We start from the raw sequence: 18,500 nt of genomic DNA on the forward strand, positions 1-18,500 counted from the left end.
TGCACTCGGGTAGCTTGAAACGCGCTCGAGCCGAAAATTATAAATTTCAACACTCTACACCTACCGAACCTTAAAAGTAACTGGTAAATGTTTCTTTGTATGAAAGTGATGAGATTGATTTTATTTAGACTTTATGCAGCTCTCCTTGTAATATGTTAATGTATTAGCTCGTTCGGAAAGTCATTTCGTTTTCTCCTTTGCTGAAGAAACAATTCAATTCAATTTGATTTCTATTTCTTGCAATCGATATAGTAAATTTTTATTTTGCAGAAAGATCCGCAGTCTATCCGTAACACACCATCGGGTGGCCCGGTGGCCCGAGAGTGGCTCGACTTCGTCGAGCGCGTTCAGACGTCAGACAGAAGCGGACAAGTTCGTGCGAACGCAGAATTGAATCTCGAGTAGCGCGAAAACTCGCTCGCCCGAACTTGTCCGATTCTTTCCGAACCCGCCCGACGAGATCGAGACACTCCCGGGCAGCTCGAAACCCCTTGGCAGCCCGATGCACTCGGGTAGCTTGAAACGCGCTCGAGCCGAAAATTATAAATTTCAACACTCTACACCTACCGAACCTTAAAAGTAACTGGTAAATGTTTCTTTGTATGAAAGTGATGAGATTGATTTTATTTAGACTTTATGCAGCTCTCCTTGTAATATGTTATAATGTATTGGCTCGTTCGGAAAGTCATTTCGTTTTCTCCTTTGCTGAAGAAACAATTCAATTCAATTTGATTTCTATTTCTTGCAATCGATATAGTAAATTTTTATTTTGCAGAAAGATCCGCAGACTATCCGTGACACACCATCGGGTGGCCTGGTGGCCCGAGAGTGGCTCGACTTCGTCGAGCGCGTTCAGACGTCAGACAGAAGCGGACAAGTTCGTGCGAACGCAGAATTGAATCTCGAGTAGCGCGAAAACTCGCTCGCCCGAACTTGTCCGATTCTTTCCGAACCCGCCCGACGAGATCGAGACACTCCCGGGCAGCCCGATGCACTCGGGTAGCTGGAAACGCGCTCGAGCCGAAAATTATAAATTAAGTTTCTTTTCCCTTCTACGACACATTTTTTTTGCACGAAGACGTTTCAACCCTCTACACCTACCGAACCTTAAAAGTAACTGGTAAATGTTTCTTTGTATGAAAATGATGAGATTGATTTTATTTAGACTTTATGCAGCTCTCCTATTGTAATATGTTAATGTATTAGCTCGTTCGGAAAGTCATTTCGTTTTCTCCTTTGCTGAAGAAATAACATTCAATTTGATTTCTATTTCTTGCAATCGATGTAGTCAATTTCTACTTTGCAGAAAGATTCGCAGTCTAGTAATGACAAACGGAAGCATTGCCATCCCTACACGATAAACGAAATTACTTTCCGAACGACCTGATAGTATGTAGTATGTAATTTAAATAAAAATATTAATTTTGTCAGTAAAAAGAAAGACTGCTGCTGCTACACATTTGTATAATAGACATTTACTTTAGCGACATCTACCACATAGCACGTCCTACATTAATGCGACCTGGCGCGACCGTGTTGCCCTCTTACGGCGAGGCAAAATCGAGCCCCGTTCTCCGTGCAGTGGCGCGGCAGCAGGGATCCAAAACGCGACATAGGTGCGGCGCAGTACAGCTGCAGAACGGAGCAGTTGGTTGTCTGGGCATGAGGCGAAAAGTCGGAATCTGGAGACGGCAAGCATTTGAATCTCGGGCACAGCACGAGGCACGCACATTTTGCTATAACTTTTGATCTAAAAGAGATATCGAAGAGAAATTAGGCCTAATTTTTTTTGGAAAATCGGTTTTAACGATGTAAAAAGAAATATATTTTGTATTTTTTAAATAATGTTTTCGTTGATTCTTAAGGTATATAGCCGGAAAAGATGTTCAGAAGTATCCAACCAAATTTGTTTTTAGTCACGTCATGTTCAACAGAAAATTATGAAAAAATTCATGAATATTCTACCGAATAGCATACACTACTGAGATTTTTTCAAAAATTTTGGTTGCAAAATCGATTTTTAAACAAATCGGAAAACATAAAATTGCCATATTATTACATATTATTATTGCCATATAAACATATTATCACGTTAGTTGTGTCTCATCCTAATTATTAATGTGTATTTTTTCAGATCTTTCGGATTATGGAAACATGTTTTAAAAAATTGAAAACCTCCTAACAAACTTAGTTTCAGTACTTACAATTAGATACAATTCAGTACTTAGATATTATTGAAGCAATTGTTCTTAATTTTTTCATAATTTTTTAGAGATTGAATCTTCGGGCCCCGAATCGAATCCCGCTGCTAATCGTTTCTTTCAGTAAATACTTGTTGGTTCGGGTTTTAATGAAAAGTTTAATCAAAAACATTTTTTAATTGTCTGCAGTCTACATTTATTTTCAACTTAAAGGACTGATGCAGTACTTTAAGTTGAAAATAAATGTAGACAATTAAAAAATGTTTTTGATTAAACTTTTCATTAAAACCCGAAGCAACAAGTATTTATTGAAAGAAACACAAGCAGCGGGATTCGATTCGGGGCCAGAAGATTTGCAGCCGCATAGTTGTTTTGTTAACGACTACGCAATCTCTAAAAAATTAAGATCAGTTCCTTCAATAATATCCAAGTACTGAATTTTTATAAAACTGGAGTCTCTAACACTTCAATACAAAATATGCATTTTCTTCGAATGTTGGGAGGTTTTCAATTTTTATAAAACATGTTTCCATAATCAAAAAAACCTGAAGAAATACACATTAATAATCAGGATTAGACATAACTAACGTAATAATATAAAATAAATGTGGTCACAACTGAAGACCGATATAAAATCGGCAGTTTTATGTTTTCCGATTCGTTTAAAAATCGATTTTGCAACCAAAATTTTTGAAAAAATCTCAGTCGTGTATGTTATTCGATAGAATATTCATGAATTTTTTCATAATTTTCTGTTGAACATGACGTGACTAAAAACAAATTTGGTTGGATACTTCTGACCATCTTTTCCGGCTATACCTTAAGAATCAACGAAAACATTATTTAAAAAATGCAAAATATATTTCCGTTTACATCATTAGGCCTAAAAAAATTTAGGCCTAATTTCTCTTCGATACCTCTTTTAGATCAAAAGTTATAGCACAGTGCGCCGCGCGCTGTGCCGGGATTCACATGAGCGCCGCACAGTGGGACCTTTCGTCCAAATCGGAGACAAAATCAAAGAACTTTCGATAGAAATGAGGTAGAGCGATGAAATTTTTTTAAAATTAAAGCTGAAACATTACAGAATATGGGAAAAATAGGGAGATTATGGTAAGAATGTTTTTTAACGTTGCGAAAATTCGTTAAACTTGCACAATTTTGAGAAAATTGTGGTTTTTCCAATACCACGCGCGGAAAAAAATTTTTTTAATTTTTACTATATATCATTTCCCGTAGATTTTTTCACGCTGATTTCAAATCTGTTCTCAAAATTTGTCTACGACCTCAGGATATTGCAAAATCGATTTCTTGAAATTCTACATGTTTAACGAATTTTCCCAAGGTTAAAAAACGTTCTTACCATAATCTCCCTATTTTTCCCATATTCTGTAATGTTTCAGCTTTAATTTAAAAAAAATTTCATCGCTCTGCCTCATTTCTATCGAAAGTTCTTCGATTTTGTCTCCGATTTGGACGAAAGGTCCCACTGTGCGCCGTCTCCAGATTCTGACTTTTCGCCTTGGCCTCATGCTTTCGAAACTTCGGTAACGTGAAAACTCTGCCCGTCTGAGTGCCTGTTCGATTGTTTGCGCGCTACACACAAGCGTACCTCCACTCTGTCTGTGTGAACTACCTGCTCGACTGATCGACGCCGACGCGTTCCTTCGATTTTTACGTTGCCGAAGTTTCGGAAGCATGAGTCGGAAAGTCGGAATCTGGAGACGGCGCGCATTTGAATCCCGGCACAGCGAGCGGCGCGGCGATAACAGAACATACGGACAATACATAGAACTTCCGTATATTAGGATATTCGGATAATGGTGGTACGGATACGGGAGTCTCTACTGTATTTAAAGAACAAGTAGACATAATTGAAATCGTAATTCTAATTGCAATTTTATAGCACTCAATATATGTAAATAGTACCGTATACTCATCTTTTTTTTATCGATGAATATGATCACTAACTAAAATAAATTCCTAATAAGATAAAAAAATGTTAACAACCCATTCAACCCATTAAAAAGTGTTAAAAACGCGACTGAACATGTTGGTGAAAGTCTCATTTGGGGGTGAACGGAACAAAATTTAAGCTAGTGCTTGGGGTTTTCCAGCCATCTGGAAACCAGAAACGGTGTAGCTTCGAATAATTTTCTGTCAGGGCGGCGAAGGCTTCGGTCGCCATGGCCAAGTGGTGCAATAAATACGGCCAGGTAACACGACGCGCCACGGCCAGCCAGGCATATCGGCATGAAACCACTAACAAGTAAATTGCAGACCTTGTTTATTTTTCGTAATTGTTTCATGTAAATGACGCTAGCTGCTTCGTGTGGCGTTCTTCCGATTAAAAAAAGACTAAACTCGAGATAGAATTTGGACTGTGGATAGTAGATTTATTAAAAGTCTTCGAATAACGGCACAATCAATTTTCTACCGAAACCGAAATAATACCGGTATTTTTTCGGTTTTTCCAATGCTTAGGTTGCTCCAAATGAAAAAGGAACTACATAAAACATTCAGCTAAAGACCTTCCAGATGTACCTCCCAACAAAGTGATTTTTAGCCAGCCGAAAGAAGCACAGCCGATGTAGCCAGATGTATTCTTTATAACCGTAGCTACCTGCAACCGAACATACTCCTTGGTTTCAAATCCTTGCTTTAGTTTATTAAAAGGGAGTAGACTCGTTTTCAGGATTGCAAGGGTGCGGGATTCGTCTCTTCTCATCTCTCGATAATAATACAAACACGAGGTTTTTCACTAGTCAAAAACGCTAGATAAAACATCGATCTAGGACACTATCTGCCTCAAAAGTCCTATTTTTTCGTTTAGGAGGCGTAATTGGCATTATTCGGCAGCATGTATATGAAAATAGCTTGTATGCTTCCGAATAATTTTTAATTTTTCGCCTCGTAAACGGAAAATAGGACTTTTGAGGGAGATGGAGCCCTAGAACGATCTTTTATCTAGCGTTTTTGACTAGTGATAAACCCCGTGTTTGTATTATTATTGTGGGGTTTGAATAAATTAACATTAGGTCTAAGAGCGTCTAGTATTTTGTATCCTGACCATTTGGGACACAGATGGTTTGCAGGCGAGCGGCGATGGCCTGCAGAATCGTGTCCCAAGTCCCAAACAGTCCCAAACCTTCGCGGAAAAAACCGTTACGTTTATTACTCAGGTATAGATCGTTGGGGAGAAGTAAAAGAACGACTGGCGACGAGAGCCCTTGACGAAGGGAAAATAGGCATAGTGGCTCTGGAAGTCAATGCGAGCAGATCGAACTGCACAGCGTAGAACAGCTTAGTACCGAGTGGACTTTTCTTTTCGATATAGTTAGTTTAGGTTAGCTTAGTATCGTTAGATCTTAAATAAAGTATATTTTCTTTTACGTTATCTTACCCTTGCAATCCTGGAAAAAGGAGATACTGGAACTGCAGTTACTCGAATTAATATTCGGACGTTCTAAAACAGACGAGAACTTTTTTAATATTGTACTAAACGATTTGAACTTTTTGGGGAGCTAGAGCAATTAGTTTACTACAGGATGTAAAAAGAAATTTTTTCAAAAATTCCAATTGATCGGAATTGTATGGAAAAATACTAAGAGTTGCATTTTACAACTTTTTTATGTGGGCCCATATTGAAAAATTGAAAAATACGCTTCGTAGATCTGTGTCGACTAAACATATTTTGAAAATTTCGTCAAAATCGGTTAACGTTGCAATAAGCTACGTTTAAAACGTTTAAAAATGGTAAAAATCGCAGATTTTCAGTCTATATCGAAGAATTCTTACATCTTTCAAGGCCTGTCGTGTTTTTCCCGCATCAACCGATTTCGATGAAACTTTCACAGTGCATATTATTTACGCAGGCCTAGAAAACGTACTTTTTAAATTTTCAATATAGGCCCGCACGAAAAAGTTGTAAAATGTAAGATTTAGTATTTTCTCTGCAATTTCGACCAAATGCAATTTTTGAAAAAATTTCTTTTCACATGATGTAGTAAACTAATTGCTCTAGCTCCCCAAAAAAGTTCGAATCGTATAGTACAATATTAAAAAAGTTATCATCTTTTTTTGATCGTCCGAATATTAATTCGTGTAACTGTACGTATTAGGGGATAATTAATGTATTACTAGTTTATTGATTTATGTGTAGGTTTACTCTTAATGTAACTGTAAAGAAAATGGAACGGCAAGGGGGGAAGAAGTAACATAAGGAAAAGATAACAAAAAGGAAGAGAGTGCCCTGTATAACTCACGGCATTCGGCACATTAGTGCGACTGTGCTGTGCTAACAAATAAGATTGTCACGCCTTCCTTTTTAAGTGAAATAAAATTTGATTCGTTTCTAATGAATATTTATATGAGCATTATAAAATAAATGTAGCTTTTATGACGAGAACTTTTTTTTCCATAAAAAAGTAACATTCAATTTAGTTTCTATCTCTTGCAATCGATGCAGACAATTTTTATTTTGCATAAAGATCCGCAGTCTGGGAAAACTACTACAAATACTACAATAAATAAAATCTATCATTTAATTTTCCCGCCTCGAATGCGTACAAAATAAGTAAAAAGGAAGAGTTAGTGATGGGCGCAATCGACTAAAAACTATCGATTTAGTCGATAGTAGCTGTTACTATTTTCAGTCGACTAGTTTTACTAAACTATCGACTGAATTTCGCATTGGTGGGGGTTACTATTTTCAGTCGACTAGTTTTAGTAAAACGACTGAATTTCGCAGTGGTGGGGGTTACTATTTTCAGTCGACTACCCTGATAGCACAGTTTGGAACTGCCAGGAATAGTCCAGAGCGTGGAGTGAATTTGGAGGGCAGTATGGTTCCAGACGCCGCTTATTGGCTGCTCGGAGCAACGGTTGGAGTACATCTAGAAAGAGTGTGGAGTTCATGCCACCTGGGCTTCCAGAAATGCGCATAGATGTAACAAAGTCCGCCGTCCACCGCCGTCACAGCATCTAGAGGGCAGCTTCTTCCGTCCAAATGGAAGGCAGCTCGTGGAGTCTGCGTGGAGCGGCGGATGCCGTTATACAGGGCAGCACCGTCGGTGAGGTTATGTCAGTAATGTTGGTAATGTCGGTGAAATGAATTTCTACATATTGTACAAATATGTAGCAGTCTTCCTTTTTACCGACAATTCCAAATACCGATTCTGAATGAAAACGAAATAATAAACCCGATATAAAAAAATATTAAATTTTATTTATTTCTATTATATCTATATTATTTTTCCTAGACTGCGGATCTTTGTGCAAAATAAAAATTGTCTGCATTGATCGCAAGAGAGATGGAAACTATATGTACAAATTGAATGTTACGTTCTTCCCCCCTCGCCGTAATTTTCTTTACAGTTACATTAAGAGTAAACCTACACATAAATCAATAAACTAGTAATACATTAATTATCCCCTAATACGTACAGTTACACGAATTAATATTCGGACGATCTAAAGAAGATGATAACTTTTTAAATATTGTACTATACGATTTGAATTTTTTGGGGGAGCTGGAACAATTAGTTTACTGCAGGATGTGAAAAGAAATTTTTTCAAAAATTGCATTTGGTCGGAATTGCAGAGAAAATACTAAAAGTTACATTTTACAACTTTTTCGCGCGGGCCTATATTGAAAATTTAAAAAGTACGTTTTGTAGGCCTGCGTAAATAATGTGCACTGTGAAAGTTTCATCGAAATCGGTTGATGCGGGAAAAAACGACAGGCCTTGAAAGATGTAAGAATTCTTCGATGTAGGCTGAAAATCTGCGATTTTTACCATCTTCAAACGTTTGTAGCTCATTGCAACGTCAACCGATTTTGACGAAATTTTCAAAATATGTTTAGTCGACACAGATCTACAAAGCGTATTTTTCAATTTTTCAATATGGGCCCACATAAAAAAGTTGTAAAATGCAACTCTTAGTATTTTTTCATACAATTCCGATCAATTGCAATTTTTGAAAAAATTTCTTTTCACATCCTGTAGTAAACTAATTGCTCCAGCTCCCCAAAAAAGTTCAAATCGTTTAGTACAATATTAAAAAAGTTCTCGTCTTTTTTAGAACGTCCGAATATTAATTCGAGTAATTGCAGTTCCAGTATAGCCTTTTTCCAGGATTGCAAGGGTGCGGGATTCGTCTCTTCTCATCTCTCGATAATAATACAAACACGGGGTTTTTCACTAGTTAAAAACGCTAGATAAAAGATCGATCTAGGACACTATCTGCCTCAAAAGTCCTATTTTCCGTTTACGAGGCGAAATTTGCATTAGTCGTCACCGTAATTTGCATTATTCGGAAGCATACAAGCTATTTTCATAGCTACATGCTGCCGAATAATGCCAATTACGCCTCGTAAACGAAAAAATAGAACTTTTGAGGCAGATAGTGTCCTAGATCGATCTTTTATCTAGCGTTTTTGACTAGTGAAAAACCCCGTGTTTGTATTATTATCGAGAGATGAGAATAAGAGGCGAATCCCGCACCCTTGCAATCCTGAAAACGAGTCTACTTCCTTTTAATAAACTAAAGCAAGAATTTGAAACCAAGGAGTATGTTCGGTTGCAGGTAGCTACGGTATAAAGTTTAGTACTTTAACGGTATAAAAGGTCCAAATACATCTGGCTACATCGGCTGTGCTTCTTTCGGCTGGCTAAAAATCACTTTGTTGGGAGGTACATCTGGAAGGTCTTTAGCTGAATGTTTTATGACGGCCTCGCCTGTGAATTCGGACTCGCGCTTGTTCCTTCGCGCGGAGGGTTTTACGACGGAACATTAAGTGGCCTGTAGTTCCTTTTTCATTTGGAACAACCTAAGCATTGGAAAAACCGAAAGAATACCGGTATTATTTCGGTTTCGGTAGAAAATTGATTGTGCCGTTATTCGAAGACTTTGATTAAATCCACTATCCACAGTCCAAATTCTATCTTGAGATTAGTCTTTTTTTAATCGGAAGAACGCCACACGAAGCAGCTAGCGTCATTTACATGAAACAATTACGAAAAATAAACAAGGTCTGCAATTAACTTGTTAGTGGTTTCATGCCGATATGTCTGGCTGGCCGACGCGCGTCGGGTTACCTGGCCGTGTTTATTGCACCACTTGGCCACGGCGACCGAAGTCTTCGCCGCCCTGGCAGAAAATTATTCGAAGCTACACCGTTTCGATAGTTTCCAGATGGCTGGAAAACCCCAAGGTTTGGTTGCCACATCTGCGGTCTTGCCGAATCCCAGGGTCCGCTTCAAGCACTAGCTTAAAAGTTCCGTTCACCCCCAAATGGGACTCTCACCAACATGTTCAGTCGCGTTTTTAACACTTTTTAATGGGTTGTTAACATTTTTTTTTCTTATTAGGAATTTATTTTAGTTAGTGATCATATTCATCGATAAAAAAAGATGAGTATACGGTACTATTTATATTGAGTCCTACAAAATATTGCAATTAGAATTACGATTTCAATTATGTCTACTTGTTCTTTGAATACAGTAGAGACTCCCGTATCCGTACCCCCATTATCCGAATACATACCCTAATATAAGGACGTCCTATTGTCCGTATGTTCTGTTATCGCCGCGTCGCTCGCTGTGCCGGGATTCAAATGCGCGCCGCCTCCAGATTCCGACTTTTCGCCTCATGCTTCCGAAACTTCGGCAACGTGAAAATCGAAGGAACGCGTCGGCGTCGATCAGTCGAGCAGGTAGTTCACACAGACAGAGTAGAGGTACGCTTGTGTGTAGCGCGCAAGCAATTGAACAGGCACTCAGACGGGCTGAGTTTTCACGTTACCGAAGTTTCGAAAGTATGAGGCGAAAAGTCAGAATTTGGAGACGGCGCACAGTGTGACCTTTCGTCCAAATCGGAGACAAAATCGAAGAACTTTTGATAGAAATAAGGTAGAGCGATGAAATTTTTTAAAAATTAAAGCTGAAACATTACAGAATATGGGAAAAATAGGGAGATTATGGTAAGAACGTTTTTTAACGTTGAGAAAATTCGTTAAACTTGCACAATTTCGAGAAAATTGTGGTTTTTCCAATACCACGCGCGGAAAATTTTTTTAAAATTTTTGCTATATATCATTTCCCGTAGATTTTTTCACGCCGATTTCAAATCTGGTCTCAAAATTTGTCTACGACCTCAGGACATTGCAAAATCGATTTCTTTAAATTCTACATGTTTAACGAATTTTCTCGGTTAAAAAACGTTCGTACCATAACTTCCCTATTTTTCCCATATTCTGCAAAGTTTCAGCTTTCATTTAAAAAAAATTTCATCGCTCTACCTCATTTCTATCGAAAGTTCTTTGATTTTGAATCGAGTCTGGTCCAAATTTTCCACTGTGCGCCGACGCGACGAAATCTCTCCGTATTTAATCATTGTTTAAACATGTTTAATCAATCATAATGTATTAATATTGGATATCACTGTATTCGGGAAAGTCTACAGAATCTTTTGCCAGAAAGAACAATTCAATATCTTTTATAATAACATCACAATATTTGTTTGAAGTTGAAAAATATGTTTTTTTTCAAAGCCTTGTTCCTGAAAAACTGTGCGTATAGGAAAAAAATTGAAAACAGATTCGGAATCAGCGCGAAAAACTCTATAAGAAGGACCCTTCAGTAATTGGGGAACATAAAAAAAGTTGAAATTTGTTGGACAGTGTAATTCTACTCCATTCAATAAAAATAGATCAGTTAATGAAGCCTCGTTTCATTTAATTCATACATGTTAAGAAAGACACGCTAAAAATATGTGTATAAAGAAATGGAATTTCTAATGTTTCATAAACAGAAATTTTGTACGCAGTTCGCACGGTCTGGGATAGATACGGGCCTGAGCTGTCTCGAGGATAAAGGCCGTTACGGAGAACGAGACGTGCGGCCGGTGAAAGGAGGCGGCCTGAAAAGTCTCATACGTGCCGACCACTGAGTTGACAATTTCAGAATTTCCAAGAACAGCAAGAAAAGAAATTCGAACCGTTTCACGATATCTAAATTGCTTTCGCTGCTTTATACCAGGGTACGCGACGAAGTAATAAAACGTCGATAAAACTGGGCAATTACTTTGACCGTCGCGAGGGCCAATAAGTCCTGGGTAGTTACCAAAACAACTCTGGATTTTCTGCACGAAATTACCTGAACCTTTTCCCAGAATGTTCGTTTGACAAGCAAATTTTCACATAATCATCCATTTCATTTCCAAAGTACAGTACCAGGACCTCGACGAACCGGCTTGATCGAGAGACAAACAGCCCGGACAAATTAAGGCCCGATGGATAATTGAGACCCGAGGGAAACCACGTCTTACCCTGCCATAGTCCGGCCACTCTAAGCGACCGTGATTATCCTTACGGGCACCGTCGCGTCGGTTCTTCCACGCCATAATTAATCCTCCGGCAACCCTCCCTCTCTTCCCAGTTTTCCCCGAAATTCTATACTCTATACAATTGTACTTGCAGCTTGCAGCTATTCCTTCTGACGCGATAACGGTAACGTTAGCGTATCTGCTTTATAATATTTGTCATTGTTGTAATATCCTGCAATTTCTACCATCTTTAACCCTTAGCACTCCAGTGGTGACTCGAAATCACCACTAAAAATTGCTGTCCCATTATGCAAAATATTGTTTACATTGTTAAACATGTTGGTAGCTAATCAATTACTAATCCTTTAATTATTGTATGAGGTATTACAATCAATTTCATATCCATCAAATGAAAAGAATCGTATAGAACGAAATTATTCTACCTAGAACGAGATGTTTCATTTTCGAGTTAAAACAGCTTCGAAATTAAAACAGCTGCAAATGGTTAATTATTATAACTATCTTTTAAATTTTCAATATAGGCCCCACATAAAAAAGTTGTGAAATGCAACATTTAGTACCTATTTTCTCTACAATTCCGGCCAACTGCAATTTCTGGAAAAATATCTTTAGGATGACGGGTAATTCAGTGTCTATGATGTTTCGCGTGGTTAACAGACAACGATATAGATATTTATTAAAACAATAACACGTAACAATAACAAAACAAGATGTAATAATAATAACAATAACGAGAAAACTAGATTATAAACGTTAATGACTATCGAGTACTAACAAAGTACAGAGATATAAATTAACGTAGCGCGGGCAACTCTACAGCGATGCGTTCTCAACGAGTGCCACAAGCTTTTTTTCCACTGGTAAAAATCCGTTTTGGTGGGAAGATTAGCAACGTGAGAAAGACCGTTAAAATAAGGGGAGGAATTCTCCGTTCCTCAAGAGTAAGGAGAAAGTTTCCTTCCCCAAAACAATTCAAAGTCGTCGCTGCCAAGGACATTGCAACGGTTGAGTCAGGGTTCTGGTAATCGTCACTTTTACGACCGAACCCTCAACGCAACCGTCCACAGCGCGCACTTGAGAAGGATGCGTCCGGAAAGTCCCTCTTTCCAACGCGCCATGTCCACTACATATCTTTTCACATCGTGCAGTAAACTAATTTCTCCAACTTCTCACGAAAAGTCCAAATCCATATAGTCCAACATTAAAAAATAACTTTTTTACTCGAATTAATACAACCCCTGGCAGAAAGTTTCCGATCCGGAGGCATTGATACGGATTTTACAGAAAACTATTACTTTATGGAGTTGAAACTGATGGGAAATTAAAAGGGGCTTATTAAAGAATGAAGAACAACAAATTAACATAAGCTTCCATTTATTATAACAAAGAAACGAGACAATAAACAAAATGTTACACGGAAAAAAGTTAATAGACCCATTAATAGATCTGCTGGAAGAAAGTTTCCCATTTGATTTACAGTCTCCGCAACACCAAATTTCTTCAACAATTACTGTTGGATGATTCTTATAGAGTTTTTTGCGCTGATTCCGAATCTGCCCTTAATTTTTCTCCTAGATACAAATTTCGGATCACGAATAATAGATACATAATTTGTAATTAGTTACTCGAAGATATAGATACACAGGGGACCACCTGTAGCGGTATTTTCGAATACCTCGAAACCATTCTGCACTTCGCAATCATAACTTAAATTGTGTTTCTTTTTTTTCAATTACAGAAAGTGGACAGCGAAAGTCGACAGCGCGAACTGCATCAATTCTTTAAGTTGAAAATAAATGTAGACAATTAAAAAATGTTTTTGGTTAAACTTTTCATTAAAACTCGAAGCAATAAGTATTTACCGAACAAAACGATTATAGATGCGGGATTCGATTCGGGGCCAGAAGATTCCCAGCCGTATATATGTACTTGTTTTGTTAACGGCTACCCAACCTCTAAAAAATTATAAAAAAATTAAGAACGGTTGCTTCAATAATATCCAAGTACTGAATTCTTATAAAACTGGAGTCTCTAACACTTCAATACAAAACATGCATTTTCTTGGAATTTTTGGAGGTTTTCAATTTTTTAAAACATGTTTCCGTAATCCGAAAAATCTGAAAAAATACACATTAATAATCAGGATGAGACACAACTAACGTAACAATATAAATGTGGTCAACTGAAGACTTTGATGTATGTATATACATAAAATCGGCAATTTTATGTTTTCCGATTTGTTTAAAAATCGATTTTGCAACCAAAAATTTTGAAAAAAATCTCAGTAGTGTATGCTATTCGGTAGAATATTCATGAATTTTTTCATAATTTTCTGTTGAACATGACGTGACTAAAAACAAATTTGGTTGGATACTTCTGACCATCTTTTCCGGCTATACCTTAAGAATCAACGAAAACATTATTTAAAAAATACAAAATATATTTCTTTTTACATCGTTAAAACCGATTTTTAAAAAAAAATTAGGCCTAATTTCTCTTCGATATCTCTTTTAGATCAAAAGTTATAGCAAAATGTGCGTCGCGCCGCGTGCTGTGCCCGAGATTCAAATGCGCGCCGTCTCCAGATTCCGACTTTTCGCCTCATGCTTCCGAAACTTCGGCAACGTGAAAATCGAAGGAACGCGTCGGCGTCGATCAGTCGAGCAGGTAGTCACACGGACATGGTAGAGGTACGTTTGTGTGTAGCGCGCGTGCAATCGAACATGCACCAACACGGTCAAGCGCGGTCGACACCGCTCACGGATACGACGATACGTCAGGGAAGGGGAAACTGCCGTTCAGTTTTCAGCAGTTTTCAGTTATTCTCTCAACTCTCAACAGTTCTCAAGTTCTCGTTCGCTTAGCTCGGTCGTAATATCTGTGGTTGTCAGGAGGACGCCGCCGCATGTCACATTGTACTTTCACTTTCGAGATATTGTCGTTTAAAGTTTTGATCACTAATGCTTTGACAAGGACATTGGTTAAATTGTATTATTTTTTCGAGCCTTTTGAATTGATTTTCGTGACGTTTTTTCTGGTAAATACCTAATCCTACACTATAAAGTTCAATAAATGCATAAACTGAAATTTTTTGAAATTGTGACATGCAGCGTTTTTCTTGACACAATCACAGATATATTTACATAGCTTCGCTCTGTGGTTACACGTTACATTCGCAGGTGCGGTCTGCGTTGCGGCATTTGACTATTTGACTATTTATTAGATTGACTTGCTTGGATTATGTGATTACGTGGATTACTTGGATTACGTGCACTACGTGGAAGGAAGGAAGAACGGAAGGTATTTGTACATATTTATATTGGTTGATCGGTTTCATTTTGCTCAAATGTCTCCCAGAATCTTCGCGTGAAAAAGCGTGAGAACGCTTGTCGGCACACCACGCGACAGTGCCATTTGCCATCACGTATGAGGTGCTACGGGGCGAGTATGTTCACTTCAATGTAGAGTCCAAAATAGTAAATTGTTTGTTTCTTTATCACTTTATCACTCTCTTTTCATTATCATTATTATCATTTATCACTTTAAACAAATCCAACACAATTCAGCTTTGGCCCATTCAGATTAGAATTAGCTTAGCAATATTCTAAATCGGCAAAATGATGGCTTAAACCAATTCAGTAAGGCAAGTATTAGGTTGACCCAAAAGTTTCTTCCGCATTGTGTTCCTTTAATGTAGCTAAATAAATACAAACAATACGATAATCTTTATGTTAATATTTTAGTACTTCTTAATATGAATTTGCATTATGTGCATGCATCGAAAAACAACTTTTGGGACAACCTAATATTTATTTAGCAATATTAAAGAAAGGCATTGCGGAAGGAACTTTTGGGACAACCTAATATTTAATCTTCTTCACTTGCTTCTCATCATCGAATTTTTTTATTTCTGGTAGTACATTCTTTTGTTTGTAGTTCAACTTTAATCGATTTTTTATAAATATCATTGCAATGTTTGAATCAGTTAGGTATATTAGTTGATGAAAAACGTCAGAAGACCTTTTGTAATTGTAGCACCAGAAATTAGAAAATTCGTTGAGATGAGCAATAAGCGAAGAAGATTAAATACTCACCTTTACTCACTGTGTAATTAAAAATCTAATTTACAGAACGGAGGATAAATATAATGTGCTATCCAGGGAAGGAGGAGAAGGAAGCTGCGGCAACCGGGGAAGAGGAAGACCTCTAATTTTTCACGTGGTACGTATATCTAATTATGCCATTCAACACACATGCATATATTGTACATTACTGATTTTCTTTGTATTTTTTAGGTATCCCACCTATGCCAGAACGTGCTACGGGCCACAAGTTTTGGGAAGCAGAGGCAACAACGTGTAATAATCACAATATACAGGGTGTTCCGTTTAAATACGAACACCTAAATATCTCTTCAGGTTATTGTGATGCAAAAAATATTTGTTACGTAATGTGCATGGTGTCAATGGACCAAATATCTGGCACACCGTGCACATTACGTAACAAATATTTTTTGCATCACAATAACCTGAAGAGATATTTAGGTGTTCGTCCAATAATAAAGCATAGTAATAATAAAAAATTATAATATTTATTATATATATATTCCTTGTGTCATTGTCCATGTGTCTTTACCAACTCCCTGCGGTGTATTAAAAAATAAGAAAAAGTAAATTTTCTTGTCCCTTGTACGACACTTTGTCTTTTTTTGCATGTTGACATTTTAATCTTAGCTTCCATCTCTTGCAATCGATGCAGAGAATTTTTATTTTGCACAGATTTTTTTTTCGTTTTCTCTCCTTGCATGTGACTGAATATTCATTCAAAAATCAGTATTGTCGGTAAAAAGGGAAACTGCTACATATTTGTACAATAGAAATCTACTTTATCGACATCTGCCACATTAGTGCGATCTGCCCTTACCGACGGCGCTGCCCTGTATAACGGCATTCGCCGCATTAATCAGTGCGACCGTGCTGCCATCTTGCGGGGAAGCGGAATCCAGGATAGAGTGGCGTTCCAGCTAGACTGCAGAAGCTGCATTTCACGTGGGCTGCATCCAGACGGTTCCAGGTTGTCCAAGTGGAGTCAACTTATGCGCGTTTTCGTCACTCCCCGTGGAGTCAATTGTGCTATCAGGGTAGTTTTAGGCCGTTATTAGACTAGGCCACTGGTGGGCAACTTGGTGGCGCAACTTGGTGGCGCCACCGAATTGAAGAGCTTTTATGAATCGGTAACTGGTGGTACCACCAAGCGTTCATTCCCGCTGTCGATGTAACGCTGTGTCGTGTTCTTATGTATTTTACGATAAATGTGGTGGTAATTTGAACGTCAATTGTTCATGTTTTCGCGATGCTGGTGGCGCAACTTGGTGGCTTTGTCTAATAGGCTACATTCAAATCAATACCCCGGCTGGTGGAGGCGCCACCAAATGTTGCCCGGCCGGTTGCCGATGCCGTCCACCAGATCGGCAACTACCCTGATAGCACAGTTTGGAACTGCCAGGAATAGTCCAGAGCGTGGAGTGAATTTGGAGGGCAGTATGGTTCCAGACGCCGCTTATTGGCTGCTCGGAGCAATGGTGGGAGTACATCTAGAAAGAGTGTGGAGTTGCATGCCAGTGGGCTTCCGAAAACGATTACAGGTGTACAAAGTCTGCCGTCACAGCATCTAGAGGGCAGCTTCTTCCTTCCAGATGGAAGGCAGCTCGTGGAGTCTGTGTGGAACGGCGGATGCCGTTATACAGGGCAGCACCGTCGGTGAGGTTATGTCAGTAATGTTGGTAATGTCGGTGAAATGAATTTCTACACATTGTACAAATATGTAGCAGTCTTCCTTTTTACCGACAATTCCAAATACCGATTCTGAATGAAAACGAAATAATAAACCCGATATAAAAAAATATTAAATTTTATTTATTTCTATTATATCTATATTATTTTTCCTAGACTGCGGATCTTTGTGCAAAATAAAAATTGTCTGCATCGATCGCAAGAGAGATGGAAACTATATGTACAAATTGAATGTTACGTTCTTCCCCCCTTGCCGTAATTTTCTTTACAGTTACATTAAGAGTAAACCTACACATAAATCAATAAACTAGTAATACATTAATTATCCCCTAATACGTACAGTTACACGAATTAATATTCGGACGATCTAAAGAAGATGATAACTTTTTAAATATTGTACTATACGATTTGAATTTTTTGGGGGAGCTGGAACAATTAGTTTACTGCAGGATGTGAAAAGAAATTTTTTCAAAAATTGCATTTGGTCGGAATTGCAGAGAAAATACTAAAAGTTACATTTTACAACTTTTTCGCGCGGGCCTATATTGAAAATTTAAAAAGTACGTTTTGTAGGCCTGCGTAAATAATGTGCACTGTGAAAGTTTCATCGAAATCGGTTGATGCGGGAAAAAACGACAGGCCTTGAAAGATGTAAGAATTCTTCGATGTAGGCTGAAAATCTGCGATTTTTACCATCTTTAAACGTTTGTAGCTCATTGCAACGTCAACCGATTTTGACGAAATTTTCAAAATATGTTTAGTCGACACAGATCTACAAAGCGTATTTTTCAATTTTTCAATATGGGCTCACATAAAAAAGTTGTAAAATGCAACTCTTAGTATTTTTTCATACAATCCCGATCAATTGCAATTTTTGAAAAAATTTCTTTTCACATCCTGTAGTAAACTAATTGCTGTAGCTCCCCAAAAAAGTTCAAATCGTTTAGTACAGTATTAAAAAAGTTCTCGTCTTTTTTAGAACGTCCGAATATTAATTCGAGTAATTGCAGTTCCCGTATAGCCTTTTTCCAGGATTGCAAGGATGCGGGATTCGCCTCTTCTCATCTCTCGATAATAATACAAACACGGGGTTTCTCACTAGTTAAAAACGCTAGATAAAAGATAGATCTAGGGCCCCATCTCCCTCAAAGGTCCTATT

General features: G+C 37.9%; 1 long non-coding RNA gene across 2 annotated transcripts; it reads left to right on the forward strand.

Moving 5' to 3' along the window:
* Positions 1-6,988: 6,988 nt before the first annotated feature.
* Positions 6,989-16,240, forward strand: LOC143207771 (uncharacterized). 2 transcript variants are annotated; one of them, XR_013008746.1, is made up of 4 exons: positions 6,989-7,273; positions 13,288-15,192; positions 15,680-15,770; positions 15,845-16,240. It is a non-coding gene; the product is annotated as an uncharacterized LOC143207771 (long non-coding RNA). The 2 variants fall into 2 exon arrangements; XR_013008745.1 differs by having other exon boundaries at positions 6,992-7,273; positions 13,288-14,849.
* Positions 16,241-18,500: the final 2,260 nt, after the last annotated feature.

This window comes from Lasioglossum baleicum, chromosome 4 (assembly GCF_051020765.1).
Source record: "Lasioglossum baleicum chromosome 4, iyLasBale1, whole genome shotgun sequence".
NCBI classification, from domain to species: Eukaryota; Metazoa; Arthropoda; class Insecta; order Hymenoptera; family Halictidae; genus Lasioglossum; species Lasioglossum baleicum.